We start from the raw sequence: 26,286 nt of genomic DNA, 5'->3' as shown, positions 1-26,286 counted from the left end.
CGATCCTCTTCTGAATAAACCCTTTTTGTATAATTAAAAGTTCTTACTTTAAAGTTGGTATTCGGATCTTTAATAACAAATTTTAATTTTTCGGATTTATTAAGTAAATCTTCGTTAATCAAATTTAATTCTTGCATGTCTTCTTTAATTTCTTTGATCGATAATGGCGGATTTTTTAAATACCAAAATCGATCGATAATTCTCTTAATAATCCTATCCTGCGGTAATCTTAACAAGTGTGCGCAGAAAGAAATTCGCTTCTTTTTCGTAGTATCAATTAAGGATTCCAAGTTTTTCGTACAGAAATTTCTTAGGCAATAATCTGTACTGATTTTTATGTTTATATTTTCTGTTTATGCAGGTTCTAAGAATCCTGCGTTCAACTTTAAGCAAAGGTTCAGTCCTATTTTTCTGATTTAATCTAAATAAAGTCTCCCTCGCGTAAGAAATTACTGGTTTAACCACAGTTTTGTAATGTCTAATTTTAGTGTTAATCGAGAGCGATTTTTTGTTGTAAGTATTTTTGGTTACTTGTAGCACTTTAAATAATTTATTAAATCTTTCGGTCAAATTTTGTTTTTCGTTACAATTACAAGTAATGATCTCTCCAAGATAATTAAATTTTTCTACAAGTTCTACTTTGTTTCCATTAATATTCACAGAATTAATAACTAAAGGATCTGTAGCCATCATTTTAGTCTTTTCTAAAATGGACTAAATGTTAAGTCCAATTTTATTCGCAAGTTCTTCTATACTTCTTTTTTGTATTCTGGCTTCTGCGACATTATTAGCTAATAAAGCTAAGTTGTCGGCAAAGATTGGCTTTTATTTAATAAACATTTACGTACTTTTTATATTTTTACGAACACCACCAAATCTATATATAAATAAAAGACAATCTTGGTTTTTTGTGTGCCCTAATAACTCAAAAACTACTTAACCGATTTCGCTGACAATTTCACAATTTAATATTATTTGTCCCACGAGTGTTTACATGTTATTAGTTCCATAATATTTAATAATATAATAGTCGATATTGACATAAACAACGATCGATATAGAAGATATCTTTCGATAGACGATGATGGCTCTCGATATTATAAACAACAATAAATTTATTAAAAGAAGTTTAAGGTTATTTATTTATACTTTTTTTACTTGTGAGGTTTGAATTGTGGTAAACATTCTGGGGGTAATAAGAAAGAGAGAAAATTAATAGTGAATTAATACTGTATAATTTATTGTTTTCGTAATGAGCCACCGGCTGGATGGGAAAAAATCCCGTCCGGAAAATACGGCTGACCGGTTATTCATCTCCTGAACACGACGGGAAACGCCAGTAACCAAATAGCGCGGACGAAGCCGTGCCGGGGAATGTTAATCAGGAATAAAATCAACTATTTGACAGACAAATATTCAACGTAATTTTTCAGCGTTATTGTTTTTATTAAAAATACTATTTATTTATTGTTAATTTATCATTTACATGAATTTACTTGAATTACACATTTTATTAGATTATAAAAATAAATATTTGTGTAGCTTTTGTGTTTATTTTACGATATTTTACAGGGATTTTTCAAAATTTATACACGATAGTAGGATCAATCCTTTTTTTAAATTTTATGTAAAATTATAAATTTTTCCTCATAAATTACGTTTCCCGTAAGCGCAGTACCAGAGCGTTTTATATTGTAGGCCAAAAAAGGAAAAAAAAAAACGTTTTAAGTAGCTCTAACTTAATCAAAAATGAAATAACCAATAAATAAATAAATATTAAAATCATTAAAATAGATTATTAAACCATTAAAACTTTCGGTATGAACACATTATTAAAGTTCTTTTTTTTTATTATATTTAACATTTTTAATTATTTTTAAACATAAGAATACAACTGCAAATTTTAACAATATAATCTCTGGAACATTTTATATATATTTAAACTTTATCAAATGGACCGATATTAATGATCTTTTTTTATTTCAATTTTTGGAGGAAGTTTCTTTAGTTATCATACAGTAATTTTTTTCTAAATTAGCAGAAGAAATTTAAATAAAAAATTGAGAAGCCTACAAAGACAATTTGCAATCATGCAGCACGTTTAATGTAGGCCTACACAAATTGTATAAATATAAAATGAAAGAAACTTTTTACAATAAAAACAGATCTTCATATGAAAAGTTTGACTAAAAGAAAAATAATAAATTAATCAATGAATTTATAATATTTTAGTGCACTGAAATTGGCGCAAAATTATGGATAATTTTTCGTAGTTAATTTTAGGGTCTATTAATAAAAGTTGAAATTAAGATAAATATAATATTTAATTTTTACATCTAAGCCATTTAATTATTATAATTTGTTAAAGTTTATTTTATTATTGCTATTTTTTTTTTTTTTTTTTTTTTTTTTTTTGTAAATTATGAAACAAAAAAAAATTAAAAAGATACTTAGCATTTTACAAGACTCCTTTTTTTTATTTCAAAATATCAAATGAAAAAAAAAAAACGTTACATAAAATAACTAAATTTAATCAATGTTTTGATTTTACGAAATCAATGTAATTTTTGATTAATTTTTGTGTCCAGTATTGAGAAATTTCTAAATATCTTTGAGACACTCATTTGAATCCGGGGATAATACATTTATAAAAGATTTAATCTTTGATAACATACATCAAATATGTCGTTATTGGTACGCAGATTTTATCCAAAAACTAATGTTTATTGATGTAAAACAAAAAAATAAAAACTAATTTTTTTACTTCAATTTTTACAAAAACCCAACAACATTTTTATGAAATTACCAAAAGTCAAATATTCATGAAAATCAACCATGGTTCTTTATTCAGTTTAAGTGACTTAACTTTTTTCTCAAATAAATACGGTATTTAAAATAACTGCAATTTCATGCATTTTGTAAACAAAATTATTATCTATTGACATCGTTTAAGAGTACAATTTAACAAGAAAACAGCCTACCGTAAATAATATGCTATATCAAAATACAAGTACTTGGGTAATATTAATTACCCAATTAGTAAATAAATTTATTTATTTATTACATTTAAAATATAATACAAATAATTTTTTTTAAAATTACATTTGGGTTTTTATATTAAATTTAAGTAATAATTATTGGAAGTAGATTTCATCACCGCCGAAATAGCTCAGTTGGGAGAGCGTTAGACTGAAGATCTAAAGGTCCCTGGTTCGATCCCGGGTTTCGGCACTTACTTTTTTTTTTCATTAATAATTAAATACTAAGGCTCATACAATTTTTTTCATGCTTTTATTGTTGTAATTATTTTATTTATTACAATAAAATTTTTAAAATTCAAGAAAAAAAGAATACATTTTCCATTATTGTTAAAGTGTAAAATAACGAAAAGCCGAAGGGAAAAAAATAATAAAACATGACATCCCATTTCATTTTATAAGATAATACTCTGTTATAACTTACATGCGAATCCTAATTTTTTTTTGAAGTCAAAAATACTAATTTAGTATGCATTTTCTATATTTTTTTTTTTCAAAGCGAGAATCATAAAACTAAAAGTTTCCAAAATCCTAAATTCTGTAAAATCGGGGATATTCTATATTTCAGAAGATTCAGGTTTTATTTAAAAATAATATTTATTTTTGAAAATCAATTAAAGAAAATTTTTATAAATATGTGAACAGGAAAAATGGGGTACAACAATAATAAAATATTGACAAAAAACATTTGTTTACTTATAACACAAAATCTTTTCATCCTTCCTGTATTTTTAAAATTTAATTTCCTTTTTTTGATAAAATATTGTAGAATTTTAGAGTTTTTTAACTTCCTTGTACGAAGTAAAGGAAATATTGTGATCTCGAAAAATTTCGGTTTTCAGATTTCAACGGAGATATCTATTTTGACCATTCCTGAATCCAATTTGACTAGTTTCGGCGTGACGTCTGTGCGTACGTACATATGTATCTCGCGTAACTAAAAAAGATTAGCTGTAGTATATTGAAATTTTGGCTTTAGTAGTGCTGTAATATTTAGACGTTCACCTCCCCTTTTGATTGCAATCGACTGAACCAAAAGTATCCAAAAAAGCCGAAAACGCAAAACACTTTGGACTTTTTCTTAACTGCAGTAATAAGCCCGCATTGAGAGATTTTCAACGATATATCATAAGTAGTACTTATTTTCAATGGTTCCAGAGTTATAGCCAAATAAAATTTTAATTAATGAAATATTTGGATCTTAGGGGAAAGCACATCGGTTCGAATTAGAGACTTCATCTCCTTTTTTTTAACTTTTTTTTTAAAAATATAATTATATCGATTTAATAATTATTACCCCGTGATTGTAAAAGAAATTTACAATAAATAATTCAGTAATAATAAAAATAAAAAATAAAAAAAAATTAAAAATCAGAAGTTATTAGTGAAATAAAATTTTATGTACTTTTAAAAACGTAATATATAATTTAGTAGGCAATATTACGTATGTGTATATGCAATAGATTTCGTGAAACATCTTTTTTAATATTAATTGAAAATTATACTTAAATAACTATAGTTAATTATAGTTTCATAGTATTATTTTTGGATTTTATAGTTTAATTTCTGTTTAATTTTATTTAATTATTCTGAAATTTCTGTTTAATTTTATCTACATTAAAGTTAACTACTGAGTGGACTGAAAACTAGACCCTCACAAAAACTACGTATAACTAAGACATACATGCCCGATCTTTAATAAATTGTAAAATACTCTTATCTTTTAGTTCATTACTCCTCTGATATTGTCGGACAATATTCTCGCCCGAAGTCGGAGTTGATCATTTCGTTTATTTGTTTGCCAATCATTCAATCGCTCTTTGGTTTGATATAATAATTTTTCTGACCTTAATTTGTGTACACGTTTTCCAGTTTTAAAAATTTCTATCTCTTTATATTCGTCATCCTCTCATAATCGTTTTATTCTTTCCTTAGTTTTAACGCTTCGTTTCTCTTTATATTTATAATCTTCTCTTAATGCTTTTATTTTTTCTTTCTTTGAAACATTTTCTTACTCTTCATATTCATCTTCTTGTTTTTTTTTTTGTGATATTTTTTTCATGTTATCTTTCTTTTTCCTGTATGATTGTTTCTTTTTCATGTTTGATTATTCTCCAAATTACCCAATAATAAAAACTGAATATTTTACACCGTAAGGTCGAAATTAACATTTGTAACCAGTATTGGTTTGCTTGGCATTTCTCCCGCCACTACTCCATTAGATCGCCCTAAAGCATAAAACCGAATGTCTGTTCTAGTACAGGCAATTTGTCATCAAACTAGGCTGTATTTGAAAATCCTTACCTACCGATTGATCTTTTTTCCATATGTTAGGGGTGATGAGGGAAGCTTAACTCCAGATATTTAACATCCCCCTCCCGTAGATTTTTGAAAGACTCAAAAAGTTTTTGAAATGGGGTTTTCTCTGAATCTATGCATTTTAGAGAAAACTTTTTCAAACAAAAAAAGTCTACAATTAATGTCTGTGAAGTTATGCCGTATAATTTGAAATTGAAATACTAGGTGGCGCTGAAGTTGGAAAAAAACGTCTTTTTTCTGTTTTTTCACCGGAACAAATTGTTTTTCGTCTGCATTCCAGAGTTATAGCGGTACAATGGCAACGCAGCGGTCCTATTGTTACTGTAGCCGTGGAGATCGGCATTGTTCAGCGACTAGTCCGGCTTCAAACACATGCCCAATTCACAACATTTTCACACTTTCACAAGCTACAGCTCCAAAATGGTAAGTCGTACAAGAAAATTGTTTAAATTTTTTTTTTTTGAGATAACTTTTCCAATTGCAATACAGACGAAAAACAATTTTGTCCGGTGAAAAAACCAAAAAAACGCGTTTTTTACAACTTCAGCGCCACCTAGTATTTCAATTTCAAATTATACGGCATAACTTTAAAGACATTAATTGTAGAGGAGAATGTCATCTACATTTTTTGTTTGAAAAACATTTCTCTAAAATGCATAGATTCAGAGAAAAACGCATTTCAAAAACGTTTTGAGTTTTTAAAAATCTAAGGGAGGGGGACGTTAAAAATCTGGAGTTAAGCTTCCCTCATCACCCCTAACATATGGAAAAAACATCAATCGGTAGGTAAGGATTTTCAAATAAAAATACAAATTGACTGTACTAGTGCCACAAGCGGCTACTGAGTCTCGAAACAGTTTAGCGACCAGTGTTCTAACTAGCTCCTAGAGCTAACCTAAAAGCAATGTAACCAGTATACAGGAGTTCACTAAACGGAATAGTTTAATTATTATTAACTTTTATTTATACAACACACTAGAAACCTGAAACTTTTGTTAATCACCAATTCACGAAGATAGGAATAATACTTATCTATTAATACGAGTAATAAAGGGACTTTTACTCTATCCTAATATTTCAGATAAGATTGTTGAATTAATGATTGTATAAATATTTGATGTTAATAAGAACTAAATGAAGTGCAGCAAAAATGTGTATATATAATTTAATAGGCGTATAAGGAAGTCATACGGTGTTCACATTAGATTTTTTGAAATTAATTTCTTATTTTAAATTTGATTAAATTTTATTTATCTAAAAAACGATACATCACTTCACAAAAAGTGTAAATGAGCATGTGATGTGGTTAGTTCAAATGATTAAAATTATTTATTTATTTAAGATTTCTTTACAAAATAAAAAAATCGTTACACGATAAAACACCCAGTTAAAATTAAAAATTTCCCACAGTTAAAATTCAAAATCGCCCTCATGAATATTATAATAACTTGGTTCGAGATTGATTATTAAAGCATTATGGCTAACCTGAGGTAGAGCCATCGCACTATTACAACCTCTATTCTTTTTTATTTAATTCTAAATTTTTCAGCCCCTGGCAATTACTTTTATATTACTTATAATTTTTACTATTTTATCGTCCTTTCTTTGCACATATAAAATCATTCTAGCTCCGTTTTAATTAACCCTTCTCAACTCGTAGTATGTCTTAACCGCAATATGTTTCTATTTTGAATTGTAATCATTAGGTTTCAATTCTCATTCACTGTCTTCATTACTTCTTCATTTTTCATCCTAGCTTATACGTCTAGTCTTTCCCACCACCTCTGGGTGGAAGAATATTAATGTTTCTCATTTAAAATGCTTCTACCATTTCCTTTTTACATCCATACAAACGTGCAATCAAAGAAGTCGATCCTTTAAATCTAACTCCTTCTTACTACGTAACTGTTTTTTTATATATTCTGATTTTGATGTTGTATTCATTCTTAGAATATTATGTTAAAGAGCTGGCTAACTAACTGTACTGTTTGAATCGTTCAATTTTCGTTCTTTTATGCAAACCTTCATTAACTTATTCTCATTATTTTTGTTTTTTAATATTCTTTTTTATATGAGGATTATTAGAAAAGTTTTCAGCCCGACAAAGAAAACATACGTTTTTATTTTGTTTTTCAACGTAATCATCTTACAATTCTATACGTTCAGATCAACCACTTTTTAATATCCTCAATAAATACGGTTTGTCCAACTCTGCAAAATAAACGGTTGTCTCACTTTTGATCTCATCATTTGAAGATAATCTTCAGCCATTTCTTCAGGTCTGGGAAGAGGAATTAATCTCTCTAAGCCAATACGGCGAATACGGTGTACGTAAAAACACGTCGAAGCGTGTTAATGGCGTTGTGTTAACCGAAGATGTGAATCCAAGCGCTTTATCGTAGTGATAAAGCACTTTATAGCCAAATACAGACGTTAACCTGAATAGCATCCTGCTCAGTAGCGAAGTGTAATACTTCCCGTTGATGGTCCTGTCTTTTTCCAGGAAGTTTATGAGCACTAAACTAAGAGAATCCCCCCAAAAAAATCCAGTTATTTTCCTATAGATGAAACCGTTTTCACTTTCTTGGCGCACGTTTCTCCTGTTCTCACCCACTGTTTGGTCTCTGGCATGTAAAAACAAATCCATGTTTCATTTACTATAATAAAACGTCGAAGAAACTCAAGAGAAGTTATGTTTAAATAAATCTTAGTTATCTCAAGAATTGTCGAATGCGTCTTTAATCGATTGTTAACAAACGCGGCACTCACTGAGCAGAACGCTTTTACATAAAAAAAGCACACTGTGTAAAAATCTAGTAGGTACTAGACTTTACACATCTATACTTTAAATATCTATATTTATACTAAACTAAATATCTATCAAACCCACCGGGTTGGTCTAGTGGTGAACGCGTCTTCCCAAATCAGCTGATTTGGAATTCGAGAGTTCCAGCGTTCAAGTCCTAGTAAAGTCAGTCACGGATTTGAATACTAAATCGTGGATACCCGTGTTCTTTGGTGGTTGGGTTTTCAATTAACCACACATCTCAGGAATGGTCGAACTGAGACTGTACAAAACTACACTTCATTTACACTCATACATATCATCCTCATTCATCCTCTGAAGTATTATCTGAAAGGTAATTACCGGAGGCTAAACAGGAAAAAGAAAGACTAAATATCTCAAAGTTCTATCTTCAAATTTAAGGATAAGGACATCCTTTTCTTGTTTCTTCTACCTGATTAAACCATTCATTTGTATATCATTTAATTGAATAGTTGTTTTCTTATTAAGCTCCAATCCTTTTAATAATAACTCATTTCTTTAACTATTTTCCAAATCAAATATTTTGTTTTTTAATACTTTCGTTAGTCTATTCTAATTGAAATTGATGATTATGCTATATAAAGGATTTATCCAAAGAGAAACCAGCTTTGATCGGCTATTAATGGTATAACATATCAAACAACATAAATTGTTGTTCACTACCAAATATGAAATCCAATTTAAATAATTTTATGACGAATCGTTTTGTAGAGAAAACAGTTTTATTACAACATAAATATATCAATAAAATGAAAGTACTAAAAACATTTATGAATAAAATCAGGACACCCGTAAATGAAATAATACCAAACATATAAAATATATTTATTAAAATCTGAAGCTTATTATTAGTGAATTTATGTAATATTCGATATAAAATAAAGAAAACCTAAAAACGCATTTCTATAAAAGTTTGCTGATAATTAGATTAAAATATTTTAATGATTTAACATTAATTAGCATATTTTAAAGATTAAAATTTGTTTTCATCTTGTTATGTGTTTAATTAAATAACATGCGCATACTTATATCAAAATAATATTAAATTTCATATGAATATGCAATTTTTAACGTATTTAATAGGAAAATAATATTTGATTCTGTTTTACGTAATATTTTTATATAACCTAATTTTTCATTTGTTAACCAGTGTTTTTTTTTTAAATTACGTAAACTATTTTATTAAAAAAAAAAATATTTTTCCGTTACATTTATTAATAAAACTGAAATGTCTGCATCACGAAATGTTTAAAATTTTTAAAATATTCTATTATTTATCTATTTCATACACTACAATTTAAAAACCACTAATCCGATATAACTGAAAACTACACCATTGATTTTTAAAAAGAATGAGAGTATATATAGAAGTGACAACGAGTTGCCTAAGTTTCTAAACATTTTTTTTTAGAGGGGAATCTCCCCCAACTCATATCAAAAAATCTGATGTGGACAACTATATGACTTCCTTGTACGCCTATTAAATTACATATGCACATTTTTCTAAAATGAAAAGTACAGAAAACTTTATTTAATTAATATCTTCTGATATTTATTCATATAATTTTTTTATTGTTATTATACAATTATTATTTATCGTAAAACCATTTTTACAATCAGGGGTTAATAATTAGTAATAAATCGACATATTTAAATTAAGAAAAAAGTTAAAAAAATATATGTATATGAAGTCGGATTCGGACCGATGTGCCTTCCCTTGTAAGATCCACGTATTTCATTAATTAAAATTTTATTTGGCTATAACTCTGGAATCAATTAAAATAAGTACCACTTCTGATATACCGTTGAAAAGCTCTAAACGAGAGCTTATTAGTGCAGTTAAGAAACAGTCCAAAATCTAAATTGTTTTGGATTTTGGGCTTTTTTGGACACTTTCAGTTTAGTCGATTTCAATCAAAAGGGAAGGTACACAACTGATGTTACAACAGTTCTAAATCCAAAATTCAACATACTACGGCTAATCGTTTTTGAGTTATGCGAGATACTTACGTACAGACGTTACGCCGAAACTAGTAAAAATGGATTCAGGGATGATCAAAATGGATATTTCCGTTGAAATTTGGAAACCGACATTTTCCACGATCACAATACTTCCTTTATTTCGTAAAAGGAAGTAAAAATTTAATTTTAAAAATTTACCGACATAAATACCTCATAAATATAGAAGTCATTATTAATTTAAAATTTTCATTTTTGGAATGTTTGAAGATTTATTATTACTCATTTCATTTTTTTAAAACATTCATAAATAATATTTCAAACCAGTAATTACCTATTAAATTACAGTAGAATTAATGAAAAACGACACAAATTGAAGTATTTGTGACGGGAAGTGGTTTTATAAAAACATTTTTGCACAAATATTAATTATATCACAAAGGCAATAAGGGAAAAAATTTTCCTTCTGTAATTTTTTATCGTGATGTCACAACCGTTTTATTTCCCCTACTTGACGAGTTTTCAAAAGTATAATATCAACGTATTTAGAAGCTATTTTTTAAAAACATCAGTAAAATAAACAGAAAGATTCACAAAAAATGAAAAAAAAATTCATGATATGAACTACTGGTGAAAATAAAGAAAAACATTCATATAAACATAGGTTTGGAAGAGCTTTATTTTAGCGAGTGTCGGCTTACTTTCTTTATCTGTTTAGCCTCCGGAACCACCGTAAGATATTATTTTACAGGATGAATGAGGATGATATGTATGAATGTAAATGAAGTATAGTCTTGCACAGTCTCAGGTCGACCATTCCTGAGACGTGTGGTTATTGAAACTCAACTACCAAAGAACAACAGAATCGTCTATGTAGTATTCAAATCTGTATAAAAGTACTTGTAACTGCCTTTACTAGGATTTGAACCTTAAAACTCTCGACTTCGAAATCAACTGATTTGCTATGACGATTTCACCGCTAGACCACTGGTGGGTTAGCGAATATGGCTGGCGAAAGATTTCTACGTCTTCGGTAAAATTAAGAAATACACTAATTCTTGCGATTAAAATTACGGCCTAAATTTAGTAATTTTATTTTGAAATCTGACATGAAAAAAATTAAAAATACTAGGTTCCAGAAATGTATTTTTAATGGTTTTTGAGAAATTTGAAGTAAAAGACAAAAACGTTTGTGGTCGAAAAACACACTATTTAATATCTGGTGTAAAATAACTTTGCTAAATGGGTAGATAAACATTTTAAAAAAAAATTATTAAAAAATTTAATTCTAAGTAAAACGATATGAATAAATTCCACAGAAACTAAAATACAAACGTAAGAATTTCGAATTTTATTAAAAAAAATATTATGAAAATGTGGCAGATTTTAAGTAAGTATTAAACGAAATAAAATTTTCAATATTGTATATATTGTTCAATATATATATATATATATATATATATATATATATATATACAATATTAAAGTGTATACATATACTAAACAACCTCATTAAACAAAAAATATATTTTAAAATACAGCAAACGTCTATAAATACTTATTCGAAAAGATTGTTATAAAAACTGCGCCACGCTTTTATTTAACTAAATATTTTCATTACTTTTAATTTTAAATTGTAATAATTATTACATTTATTTATTTATTAGATAATTATATTATTTATTTTTTACTTTTTTGTGCATTTTTATATTTGTTAATAAATTATATTTTTTTGTTTATAATTCTCAATTTGATTTAATTCTTATTTTTTACTTTTAAGAGGGGTTTTCTAATTTGTTTCCTTTTTTTATTAATATTAGTTAAATAAAAGCTTTTTAAAAAATAATTTTTTATATGTAATCCAATATATTTTTGTATTTTTTTTATTTTTTAGTTTTAATGAACAATAAACTTTTTACATCCAAAAAAAACATATTCTTAATAATATTTATATCTGAATATTATTGTTTGTTCAAGTTTGTTTTTTTAGTAAGACTAAAAGTAAAAATATTTATTTTTACACATCGAAGTTACATACGTGTACCAAATTTCAATCATTTTCATACGATAGTTCATGAGAAACGAAAATTTTCAACTAAATGCATGAATTTAACGTAGGGGTAGTGCGTGGGGGTGTCATATCAAATTCCGACACCGTAGTGCTGTATTGTCATCGAAGTTACATAAATGTACCAAATTTCATTGATTTTCATACGATAGATCAAAAGCTATAGTAGTTGCAAGATTTGATTATAACTAACGCAAGTTAAATAAAAACTTATAATAAAAAAAAAAACAACCAATAATTTAAAAAAAAACAAATAAACAATAAAACCAAACAACTCATCTTAAAACATAATTATTTAGTAAAAAACAATTAAAATTATTAATTTAAAGGAAGAAAAGTAAAGAAATTACTAAAGATAAGAAAGTTAATTGGAGGAAACTTAATTTACTGGTAATTTTACTTATTATTTTTCTAAAATAACAAATACACATTATAAATTCTCTAAATTTATTACTTAATTTCGGACCCATTAATTTACATTCTGACAATTTTATTGAAGGTTCTTAAGTCAGGGGGAAATCTTTCGCCAGCCAACACTCACTAGCGAAGCGTTTTTCTAACACATGATAATATGAACTTTCTTCTTTATTTCACCAGTAGAAGAAGCGGCGACTTTGTTAAATTCTTCATGAATCAATCTGTATTTTAGAAATTTGCTTCGAAAATTATGTCTGGGCAGGTCAGGGCTCCTTTCTTTCCTAATTTATATTCTTTCTTAATTTTTAACAATCAATAATTTCATTGAAATAAAAATTAAAACACACATTTTTCAGCTCTTTATATATAAAATACGTTTTTTTTTTAAATATGAGTGGAAGAAGTTGTATCATTATTTTTAAAAATTATTTGGTGGTTTTCTTTTTGTAATATTCTTTACTGGTTTGAGTATTGTACTACTGCAATGTAGGTTGTTTATATACGGAATGTAGCACTTTATGGTAGTGACATTAAGTGCTTCACTTCACGTAAATCCTTTAAAGAATAGCTTTCTATTTTTTATATCTACATTAAATATACCAAAAAGACATCTTTTCTACATAAAAGCTCTTCCTGCTTGAGTCAATCTGCTTTTGAGTTCTACCTTACTTTGTTTTTTTTTTTTAATTTTATTCCGTAACTAGAAAAATTCTGTAACCTCTGGCCCATTATGATGACATATTTTAATATTTAATTTATCATTTTCTTTTTATCAACTTTTCTTTTGTTCCTATTTATTTTCTAAATAAATGTTTTCCGAGCAATAAATCGATGCTATATAATATTTCTTCTCAGTTATTTCTTATCTTCAGTTTCCACCAAAAAAATAATTTCATCAGTGAATCTTGATTTTTTTTTTAAAAAGTTACTCTGATCTTAAATATTTCCTTCAATTTCTGTATTACAAGTTTTATGTAAAAGTTGAAAAATAAGAGAACAGATTACAACGATTTACTATCTTTTTTAAATCACAGTTTGATTTTCTTCACCTTCTATTCTTATAACTTTTATCCGATTCTTGTATAGATTACACAAAAATCTTTTCTACGTAATATTTAAGTCCAGATTTCCTTAAGATTGGGAACATTTCATTGAATATTATCAAATATTTTGATTAAAGTTAGAAATGTCATGCAAATGGCTTTATTATTCTTAATCATACCCTTTAAAATTAATTTGAGGGCCAGAATGGTCCCAAATCAGTCAACTAGCTTTTCTTACTAAAATTGCTAAAGTTTTAATTTTTAAAAATAATAAGAACAGGGAAAAGAGATTAAATTTTAAGCTGTAACAAAATATTTCATGTAAAATATCAAGATTATTTTCTAAAAGGGAAAATTTCAACAATAATATTTTTTAAATCTTTTAATCGGTGATTAACTAATTTTATTAAACGCTATGACTATTTAAATTCTATTACTACCGATTTTATTCTAATTTAAGTCCATGAAATAAAAAAAAAAATTTAAAAAAACAACTGGTTTTCTAGACATAACAACACGACTATAACCCTGAAAGTCTTTACGCGGCAAACATTTTAACAATAAATAATCATTTAAGAGTAGAGTTTAACCACTACAGTAATCCGGTGGAGAAAATTTTAACACATAATCGATACAATTAAAAACGGAAATAATGTTTTACTGTAATTTAAAAAGAATGAATAAAGAAAGATATGAACTGCTTTGATAATTTCAAAAGTAAAAATAATTGGTTTCTAGAGATAGGAAAGGATATCCAAGGAATCAGAATAAACAAATAAATTTTAGGTAGAAAAATTTTCAATGAAAAAGTAAATGAGTTTAAAAGATTTGAAACGGTAAAAGACAGGAAAGGAAATAACCAGCGGCGGCTCGTACATAGGCACTGTGAAACTGCAGCACCTCCTATTTCCACTTGATATTATTGATAACATTTAATATAATGAGTCCTTTATTCTTGTACAATATATAATTCTTAAGCTTAATCTTTATAAAAACAATACAAAAATCTTTCTATGGAACTGTGCGCTTCACAGTTCCAGGGGCGTTGTGTTTGGCTGTTGTGGGCATGCCCACATAGGAAGCTGTACGCGAGGCTGCGAGGGATAGAAAGCACTGTCGCTCTCGAAGTGCCGACCCCAACGTGCTGGTGGAAGGTTGTTTTTTTTTTACTTCGCGTGTGTATGGAACGTTTCTTGTCAGTTTCCTTTTTTAGTTTAGTCGGTGGAAGGAATATGAAAGCGGTTTAGTTGTTTTTTCAGTAATGATCAGAAGATGGCGGAAAGCAAGGGCTCTTTGACTGCCAAATCTGTATAAAAACATGCTCGAAGGGCAAAAGAGAAGGTAATTAGTAAAAACTGATTATGTGTTTGTTTCTGTGTAGATAGAGATTTAAATTAAACAATATTGGACCGTAGTGTTTTTAAGCGGACATTTTATTAAGTTATTATCGAATAATACTAAGAAATATCTGTATGGACATTTTATTGGTTATTCGATTAAACCGAATACGGTTTTTAAGCACAATGTGCTCTAAAACTGTGACCATATTCTTGAGTGTGATCAAAAGTGTAGAATTAGATTATTATCCTGCTTCCAGCTATTCTATTTGATTCATTTTTTCGGTTCTTTTATTTTATAGAAAATTTTAACCGTGGCCTTGAAAAGGCCCACAAAAAAATTTTCTGGAGCAGAAACCCCACTAATTTTAACTACGAGTCGCCACTAGACATAACAGCTGGAGAATTACCGGAGAACATAGGAAAAGATTACGAAAAATTATCTCCGAGAGATGGCAAAAGAATAAAGCTTCAAAAGAAAAATAAAGTTTGTTCCAGAAATCCAAAAACGGACAATTCCGAAAAAAATTACATTATTAATAAAAGTATTTAATTTAAGAGTATTTTAATTTAAAGTATATTATTTAAAATAATTTAGTTACCTTTATGGCCTAATTATGAATACATTTTTTTTTATAATTCTTTTTATAAAATAAGTAAATCCAGGCAAATCATAAACTATTTTTTTTTAAAATAAATAAACTGAATGAAAAATTTATAATTTTTAAACATAAGTGTTAAAAATTTCAAAATTTGATAATTTACTAAAGTTTTATAAATTATGAACCGTTCTAAATCAGCTCATACAATGTTTTATACGTAATGTTTATTTTAAAATAGAATACTTAGATTAAGTACATATCTTTCTTACTCGTAAATTTTTTTCAGATAATTTTTTTGATAATTACTTTTATTTCAATGTAAAACACTTTTCCTTACAAAAGTCATTTCGTATAAAGCGATATAAAATTAATTTATTCAACACATTTATTTAGATCAATGACATTATGAGTTATAATTAAAATAGACATATAAAAGTTAACAAAAATTGACAAATAATAATGATTCAGCCAAACATTTTTACTTCCTTGTACAAAGTAAAAGAAATATTGTAATCGTGAAAAATTTCGGTTTTCTGATTTCAACGGAAATATCCATTTTGACCATTCTTGAATTCATTTTCACTAGTTTCTGACGTCTGTACGTACTTATGTATCTCGCATAACTCAAAAACGATTAGCCGTAGAATGTTGAAATTTTGTATTTAGGACTGTTCTAACATCTAGTTGTGCATGTTCTGTTTTTATTGCGATCAAATGGGACAAAATGGTGAAACAAGCCTAAATCCATTTATTTTTTTTTAACTGCAGTAATAAGCCTTCGTTGAGAGCTTTACAACGACGATATATCATAGGTAGTACTTATTTTTATTGGTTCCAGAGTTACAACCAAATAAAATTTAAAAAAATAAAATATTTGTATTTTACAAGGGGAAGGCACATCAATTCGAATCCGACTTTATATAAATATATTTTTTTTTAAAAGTTTTTCTTTTTAATTTAAATATATTGATTTATTAATAATTATAAACCTCTGATTGTAAAAAACTTTTAACAAAAAAGTAATTCAATAATAATACAAATAAAAAGATATGAAAAAAATCAGAAGTTATTAGTGAAATAAATTTTTTTGTATTTTTTATTTTAATTCAAAGATTTTTACAATCAGAGGTTAATAATTATTAATAAATCAATATATTTAAATTAAATTTTTTTTTTTTAAAATCCATGTACATGAAGTCGGATTCTAACCGACGTGTGCATAGTTACAGATCCGATACATTCTCATTTACACCATATATCTACTTAAGCGACGCGAAACAAAATTAATATATAAACAAATATAAAATGCTAAGGAAATTTTTAGGGCCATTTTTCTTGAGTATAACTGAATACTGTGTGTTAGTATTTTGTGGTGAAGACACGTATAAAATGACAATTAAAATGGTTCAGTGTCTTTAAAGCCTATATCCATACTATATACTGATGGTGGAACAAAAATTACTCATTATTCTGCAATTTTTGCTAAAAGTTTGAACGTCATTCTTTTGAAACTAAAGTACAGAAGACACGTGAGACCTACTGAAAATTCAGAAACTGTAGTAAAAGTGTTATAAATTCAGAATAAATACACAAAGACAAAAACCCTACACCACACACATTTTAAACCCAGTAAAAAACATGCTTAAAAAGTAAACTAAAAATTTAGTAACCTGTTCAATTTTTGTTTTTATTTTCATTAAATTTAATGAAATATATATATATATATATATATATATATATATATATATAAAATGATGATAAAATATGATATGCGGGAATAGGTAACACTTACTTGGTTCTCCATTTCTCCTGTATAAATACATAATTTTTTATTTATTTATGAATTTGTTTTATTCTACTTGATAATAAATACCGCTATAAAATTTAGTAACTTCCGTTTGGTTTTTATTTTCATTTTGTTGATGGTTACATCATAATATTTTTTAAAAAAACATAGTATTAGATAGATATCAGACATTTATATAAAGAATAATAAAGGGACTTTTACTCTATCCTAATATTTCAGGAGCGATTATTGAATTAATAAACGTAGAAATATTTGACGTTAATAAATAAATACTAATATTTTAGCAATTGTGTTACTGTTCACTTTATTAAAGAATTGGAGGATCCTATCTATCTCTAATATGAAATAAGTTTAAATGAAGTGCAGCAAAAAATGTGTATATGTAATTTAATACGCGTAAAAGGATGATGTAGTGTCCACATCATATTTTTTCTTTTAAATTTAAAAAAAATGTTTCTAAATATTAATTACCCTTAATACTTATACTAAAATGAATATAAGAAAAAGACTAAATGCAATAAAATTTATATAAATTTATATTATTTATAGAAATAAATAAAATTGGTCAAACTGAAACAATACTTCATTTAAAAGACAGTAACAACAATAAAAATAATAATAAAAAGTAGTAACTGTAACATTATTTTAATGTAGCAGAACAAATGAGTGGTACAAACGGTTGAACTGATCCGTAACAATGACTGATAGAACAAAAAGAAAATAATCAAAACAAGACTAAGATAAAAGAAAATAAGTAAAAAGACGAAGAAATAAAATAGAAAGAAAGTATTAAGAAAGAGAGATGAAGATGTAAGATAACTGAATAGTCTAAAAGTAGTTACGCATAGGAAGTGATAAGTTTCTGTTACAAAAAACCAGCCCACGTTTTTATAGGCCATTAGAAGTAATTCATAGTACTGTAGTACAGCTAGCTACATTTCCGTAATATATTGTACTGTTGTGTCGGGCAATACTAGTACCGATAATTTTTAAACAAAAACATTGTTACTAAGGTTTACGATATATAATATCGATAATACGAATCGATACATTAATTTTTTAAATATTATTATACACAAAAAAGATCTAGATGAAACAACAATTAAAATATAAATTCAAAAATATAAAAAGCTCAAAAACTGCAAATTTGAAAAAAAATTAAACCCATACGGCCACTTTGATTGTTATATAAATCATTAATAGATAATTGAGGGGGGATATATATACATATAAATTAGGAAAATGAACTTTTTAACTTGAAACTCCTCAGCCAAATTCATCTCGGATAAAAAAAAAACACAATTTCAACACTAATTACCTGCTTTTGCCAACGATATCGTTTTACTGATCTGAGAAAATAGAAATCGCAGCCACAGTTTCTTAAAAAAAATAAAAAATAAAAAAGATTCATTACAAACATTAAAGTCCAAACAAATACGAATCAACACCGACCAAATCTCTAAAGTAAGAAAATTCAAATATCTCAGGGGAAACCATCACGCCTATCATCTCTGAAAAAGAACCAATGAAAGAACCAGCACGCTAACTGAAAATTCGCATACCAACTCACCAGAAACATCTACAACAAAAAATGAATCTCCATCAAAGCCAAAATCTACCGCCATTACAAGATCATTATTCGATCCGAATGCATATATACAGTATAATGCCTGTGACCACTAAAAAAACGCGACACCTAAGTACTTGAACACAAAAAAAGAAGACCCTCAGGAAAATCTTAAGCCCAAGGAAAACAAGGATAATTACAAACCGACAAGGAACTTTACATATACTGTGAAATTTCATTGTTATAATCGGAAAACTCAGAATTCAATTCTGTGGCCACATTTTTCGCATGATGACTCATAAAGCTTATATTTACGTACATCAAAACTCAAAAGAACAGTAGGATCAACGATATCCATAAAGATATTCAAGAAATAAATATCACCAACGAAAAAAACAAGATCTGAAGGCATTTTAAGACAAAATCAGAATTTCATTGGGTTTCAAGAAATAACAAGTCAACAATAACTAACTTGGCGTGATATATGAGGAGAGAAAACAGCTCTATTAACAAAAAATAAAAAATTACTTCAATAAAAAGATTAAAAACCATTGAAAATTTGATCACAATATCCATATATGGTCTAAATAGGGAGACACACAGAGAGAGAGAGAGAGTGAGAGAGAAATACATCTGTCCGTGTATGTAAAATAAACAAATTTTAAACAATAAACTGAGGAAAATCAATTCAAAAATCTCAATCGAAAACAGAAGGTTAGATTTTAAAAAAAAATCTAAACTGTTCATTTCAATTACCCCAAAACGACTTATACATTGCTTATAATGGGATGGATAAGATAAAATTTTATCTAAAAAAAAAAGATACAGATAATATTAAACTTTAACATTGGTTAAAGTGGTAAAGAGAAATCTATTGAGATTTCTCTACTTTTAAAGAGAATTAAAAAAAAAAATTAAGAGAAAGGATAATCTTTAAGTTCATTTAATAGAAGACTTTTTAAAAAACGTTTTAATATATTTAAAAATTCTATATAAGACTATTAGGTATTGACCCCCATTTCCTAAATCCATATGGCTTCAGGCAATATGTATTTTCGATACCAGTCTCGACTTCTCCGGACCTATTAGATGTGATTTAATAATGTAATGTTATTATCTCTATTAATGATAACAATTTTTCAGTTTTATACAAGAATTATAAAATATACAGATAATTTTAATAATAAACTATGTTTTATAGTTTCGGGCAATGTTGATTTTTAATTCAAATTTACATCTTCTTAAAATTAAGGGATAAATTTGACGGCCTCATATGTTTTCTGATCCGAAAAAAACAAGCTCCGAAACTGCTGCTTGTTTGGAAAATGATTTGAGAAGGATTATTGCTTTTTCTACTCTAAGACAATTGGGATTTATATTTTTTACTCTTTCTCTTGGGTCTTTGTCTCTTTATTTAATTCATTTATTAATTCACGCTGTTTTTTAAATCTTTACTTTTTTTGTGTTCTGGTATTTTCATTCATTGTTTTTTGGGGAGTCAAGATATTCGATTTATGGGTGGTGTTTCCAAGCAGTTTCCTTATGTGAGTACAGCATTTCTTTAATTTGTTTATGTGGGTTTCCTTTTTTTCTGGATTTTCTTTAGTAATTATTGTATAAAAAAAAATTGGTATCCCAAAACACAATTTTTTTCTCGATATGACGTAAAATAACTGCGTTAAATTACTTGTAAACAAATAATTTTTTTCACCGACCTTCTTGGCGCGAGTAGTAACGTTTCGGCTTTTAATCTGGAGGTCCCGGTTCGACTCCCGATCAGGTATGGCATTTTCACACGTTACTTATCATTCATCTCAACCTCTGAAGCAATACCTAACGGTGGTCCCGGAGGTATAAAACAAATTTACAACGAAGTTTATGCAGATTTTAATTTTAAGAAATGCGTTTGTATAAATGATGCTAGTAACAATTGAACATGAAAAGGAAATTAAAGAAAAAACAAAGCAAAAAACACTTTATTAAAAATAAAACAGACAAAAACGGGGCAAAAAAATACTGTATTATATATATCATAATGAATTGTGTAATAAATTTTCGTTTCTTATTATTTTTATCAACACAATAAAATTTAAATAAAACTCAAGTTTTATTTTATTTTTAATAATTTATTTTGTTTCTAGATATTTTCCAATATTAAAATAATTTAAAATTATAATATAGTGTTTTTCTGACTTGATGGAGGAAACAGCTTTTTGATGGTGTATATCTATCTAATCCTGTAGGGAGTTAATTTCATACAAATTTTTATTCATGAATAGTTTTTAATTATAACAAAAGTAATATTGCTGGAAATACAATATAAAATAAAAAATATATAATTCAATAGATTAAAAAATTTATAATGTGGATTTCATCTAAAAATTAATATTTCTGAGAAAATAAAATAAAAGTTTTATAAAATTAAAAAACTCAGCTTCGTGATATTTTACGCTTCCATTTGAACAAGTTACTTTTAACAACTGGATAAACATCATTATATTTTCATTGCTTTCATATAATAATAAAAACATAATAAAGATAAGAAATAATGATTTTTAAACAAACAGGAAAAACCTGTCAACTTAAATATTAATGAATAAAAATATAAAAAAAAAAGAAGAAAGAATTGTTGCAAAAACAGATTATAAGAGATCATTAATATTATTTGAAGAAGAAACGGGAAAGAGGATGTTTTACTTAGCGCAGGCAGCAAATAAATCTATTGATGCAATACACTAGTGTCATAGTTATAGAAAGAAAAAAAAAAGAATTAGACAAAACAAAAACGTAGTAGATAGTACAAGTAAAAATAGTAATAAGAAAAAGGAAGAAGGATGTTTAAAAAGTAGGTTGGTCGGGCAGATGCAGTCATAGTTGCTCGACCCCAGCAGAACTAGATACTACACAACGAGAAAGCCTATACCTATACATAAGTACATTGATGTATAGTAAACACAGCTGTTGTGTTCTGTCTTGTCTTAAACATTTAACTCGTCACTCCCTATTGCTTTATTTCACTCATTAGCAACAAACACATAATAGAAGATTCTCTTTTTAGTAATTTTGAACTGTTATTTATGAACTTCAACGCTAAGAAGTAATAAAATAATAATAATTCTCTATTTTAGTGATTCTCAACCTGTTTAGCTCCTCGACAAAAAAATCAAGAAAAAAAAATCCCTTTCGGCACGCCGGAAGGCGGAAGTAGATTCGACAGGTGCTAAGTAGGGGATAAAAAAGATTTTTACCTTCAAGTTAAGAAAAACTTCAAATTTATTCAATACGACAATGGTTGCATGTGAAAAAAGTTTCACATGTTCAGCATACGACAAGCCCCATCTTCTTACAATTCCAGCAAAATTTTGGTCATCCCTGGCCGTAAGGAGTAATCATATCAAAAATTGTTTCAGACAAAAGTTTTAGGTAATGTTTAAAATACTAACGACCACTTTAAACCGATTCGATACTGTGCCTATTAAGGGAGGTATGATTTTTTTGTCTTCGAAACCCAGTTTTTCATCCCCTGGGCCAATGGTTGGTGATATCAAAAACTTTTCTTAGATAAGTTTTAGGTCCTTATCCAAAGAATAGTAGAAACGTTAAACGAATTCGATATTTTACTTAATAAGTTACAGCGATATTTTTTTTCCGAAAAAGACCCCCCTCCCCCCATGATTACCACCCCCATGGTATGATTTTGGCCATTAATGAACTCGACCGAGATTTTGGGTGGTTATATTTTATGTATGAATTTGAAAGTGATTGGCCCAAAATAACGGCAGTTATCGTGTCCACAAGGAAGTGAAATATATATAGATATACATACACTTTTGAACTGACGGTTGTTTTAGAGTCTGGGAGATGTGAAACGCGAAGATATGTCGAAATTTTCCAGAAGTTAAATCATGGTACCCATTAAAATAGTTAGAAACCTCGTTAAAATTATTTGGCTGTGTTGATAGCGACAGGTGAGCATGCATGTATGAAGTACACAAACACGAACGATTTACAGGATCCAATTTGATGTCTACGTGTTCCATGTAATTTGGTCTGCTTGCATCATATTCGCTATGAGAGCGTCATTTTCGAACATGCATATGATACGTTTGAACACATCGTTCTCTCAGCAGTATGAAACGGAATACAGAACGTCAGTTTAGTTTTTAATGCGAAACGTGCGTCTGGTGCCTTTATTTGAGTTTTTAACAACGTAGTTTCATTGAAAATAATAACTGAGGTTTCGGGTTTTTAGCGTGAGGACAAACGGTGTAACCTTTTTTTTTCAATTAAAGTGAATACCCGACAAATATCTATATTTAGAGGGGAAAATGATTATTGCAGCATGTATTTAAATTAATTAATGTAACACAATTGATCAGTCACGTTTGCTGCTTCTCTCGTAAGTAAATATGCTTTGTTCTTAAAAATTGTAACCAGAAATAGACACCCACTATTTGGAAGAAGGTTTTGAAGCACCTGTTTGGGTCGGATAATTTGTCCCGTTTCACGCTACTCTTTATTGATAAATCCCCTGTACTCGTTTTCAATATCTAGTTATTTTCGTTATCCTTGAGCCTTTCTATTCCTTTTTTGTTTCTGTTGATTTTAGCTGGATGTTCAATGAATCTATGATAATGTTATAAATATTTTTATGATTTGTTGGAGGGAGATCTGTCTATAGGATTGTCTAGAAACATAGTTTCTTTTCCAGTTGCTGTATTTAAAGCCTAACATGGGGCTGAGGGATTTGTCAAATAAGACCGTATTTTTTAATCTTTTCAACAGATAAAATCAGTCAAGGTAATGGACAGAGTGAATATGTTATCTCAGTTATCATTCAGTAACTGACTAAGTGGGCTGGGCGTGCTAATTTATAATGTAATATTCCATTCTGAATAATAGGCAATAGGAAATCACTCCTCTTTACATCTTCCGTTTATACCTTGCATGTTCTTGATGATGGATATTGTTATTAATGATAATGACTTATGTCACACATAAGGTCTCATATAACCAAAATAATTGGTATAAGTAAGATGCTGTTATAGAATGGTGCCTTATATTTTTCCTCACGTTAAAATTATACATTATTATAAAATTAATTTGTTACCAAAATGACAATATAATCGAAAATAATAACTATACAACCAATAATAACAATTGAATATAATTTTCACGAAATCTATTTAACGATTCAAAGTGGAAATAAATATCATAAATTAACATCTGTTCTTTCTTTTCCAAGAGAGAACAGTTGTAAAGGAAACTTTTAACAGCTGATTTTCGAAGTCGAAGGTTCCGAGATACAAATCCTAGTAAAAGTTAGTTACTTTTATACAGATTTGAATATTAGACAACAAATACCGGTGTACTTTGGTGGTTGGGATTCAATTAACCACACTTCTCCGGAACGGTCGGCCTGAGTATTTACAAGACTACACCTCATTTACATGTCATACATATAACCTTCAACTCACTAAGTCGTAGAGTGTTGCTTATTGTTCACTAATTTAACAGATTACAACGCGTAATATTAGGAAAATAAAATTTAAAAAAAGATTAAAAATATGGGAAAGAAAAAAAATATTAGCATGTGTGTACGAAAATATGATAAAAAGGGAGGAGGTAAGGTGTGAGAAAGAGTGTGCGTACTTGCGCGCGCGCGTGTTGGTGTGTGTGAGGTGTATAATATGAGCTAATCTATAACGTAATCAAAATGATCTTGTAATAATACATAATTTAATTCACGCACGCATTCTCACGCAATATTGTTCATATATAATGCAATTATCAATATTATTACATAGACTACATGTAGGCCAATATCCATAGATACGCCGGTGTATTTTTTAATTATTATACATCAGTAAATAGAACGAATATAGGTTCCATATTGACTAATCATAAAAAAATTATTTTATACAATAAAAAATTATTTTATATATATATCTGATACAAAAAATTTAAATTTCGGAATTTACAAGTAGATGCCAAATCAAAAATGAATAATTACAAACCTTTACTTAGTACAAACTTAAGAACAATCTACATCGAAACTTTCGAAAGTTCCGATTTTTATGTTTTTGAGAAACGAAGAGGTTCTAAAATGAGTTGATAAGGAGAGAAATTTAAGAGAGAATATTGTAAAGAGATGAAATAAATAAAGGCACGGCCAACTCGTTTCTCATTTAAAAAAAAAAATCTTTTAATTACTTTTTTCGTAAAGTTACTGGAGGCTGATGCAGCCAATCATATCGCACATACAGTAACCGTGGCTGTGTTAGTTGAGCTATCGTGTCGCACCCTTAAAAAATAGAAACTAAAAAAAAACAGAAAATGATTTTTAGATATTTATTTGAAGAGTATTTGCAAGACCCAATTTAGTGAATATCTCGTTTAGTATAGTCAGAAATGGATAAAAGTTGAAATCGTTGTTCAAATTTATTTTTATCTTTAAGATAAACCCCTTTCAATTTCCAAAAATGGAAATGGAAAACTAAAAATCAAGATATCTTCATTTTTACTATGAAATTAAAAGAAATAGCCGGGTTTAAAAAAAAAAACAGAATCTATTTTAACCCTTTAAACTCGGAATTTAAAAAAATATATATATAAATATGTATATAAATTAGTTTTTTGATGTTTACATAAAAATGACACGCACCAAAGATCAAGTTAATGATATCTTCATTTGTTACCAAGAAATTAAAAAAATTGGAAATTTAATTGTTACTTCATTTTAATCCTTTAAACTCGAAATTTCAAAAAATCCTTTCTTAGTGTACCCTTATACCGCAAGAAGAATATGTATACAAATTTTCATCAATTTATTTTCAAAGTTTTTGCTGGGCGTTGATGAATCATTCAGTCAGGATATGTCTTTTATATACATAGATATATGCTACATAGATAATATTACAATAGCAGAATATTTTTTTGGAAAATGAAATTTTACTGTACTTTCTATTCAGTGAATAAAGAGAAAGATATTTAAATTTTTTTATTTAAAATAAGATCAATCAGCTTGACCAAGCTTTAAATTATTACAAGGCGATCAACTCTCTTAATTAACTACGAGAGAGTAAATTGAGAATATCTATAATACGGGAATACGTTTCACATTTTATCACACGTTTTTCAACTTGGTTTTTTTTTAAGTTTCGCATAAATATATTTTGATTATATGAATGACGTCACGATATATATGTAAGAGATTATGTGGGCACTACCGATTTGATTTTATTGTTTCTTATTTCATTATAAAAATGGAAGATATCTTTGTAATCACATTATTTATTGTTG

At 27.7% G+C, this 26,286-nt stretch overlaps 1 protein-coding gene and 1 non-coding gene across 2 annotated transcripts in view; one reads left to right on the top strand and one right to left on the bottom strand.

Annotated features, from left to right (window-relative positions):
* LOC142331443 (D-beta-hydroxybutyrate dehydrogenase, mitochondrial) overlaps positions 1-26,286 on the bottom strand; it is a 367,681-nt gene that overhangs the window by 139,206 nt on the left and 202,189 nt on the right. The window lies entirely within an intron of this gene.
* TRNAF-GAA (transfer RNA phenylalanine (anticodon GAA)) lies at positions 3,159-3,231 on the top strand. The gene has a single exon. It is a non-coding gene; the product is annotated as a tRNA-Phe (tRNA).

The sequence above is a fragment of the Lycorma delicatula genome, chromosome 10, assembly GCF_047948215.1.
Source record: "Lycorma delicatula isolate Av1 chromosome 10, ASM4794821v1, whole genome shotgun sequence".
NCBI classification, from domain to species: domain Eukaryota; kingdom Metazoa; phylum Arthropoda; class Insecta; order Hemiptera; family Fulgoridae; genus Lycorma; species Lycorma delicatula.
The sequence above is the reverse complement of the archived record's forward strand: the minus strand, read 5'-3'. Positions and strand labels throughout refer to the sequence as shown.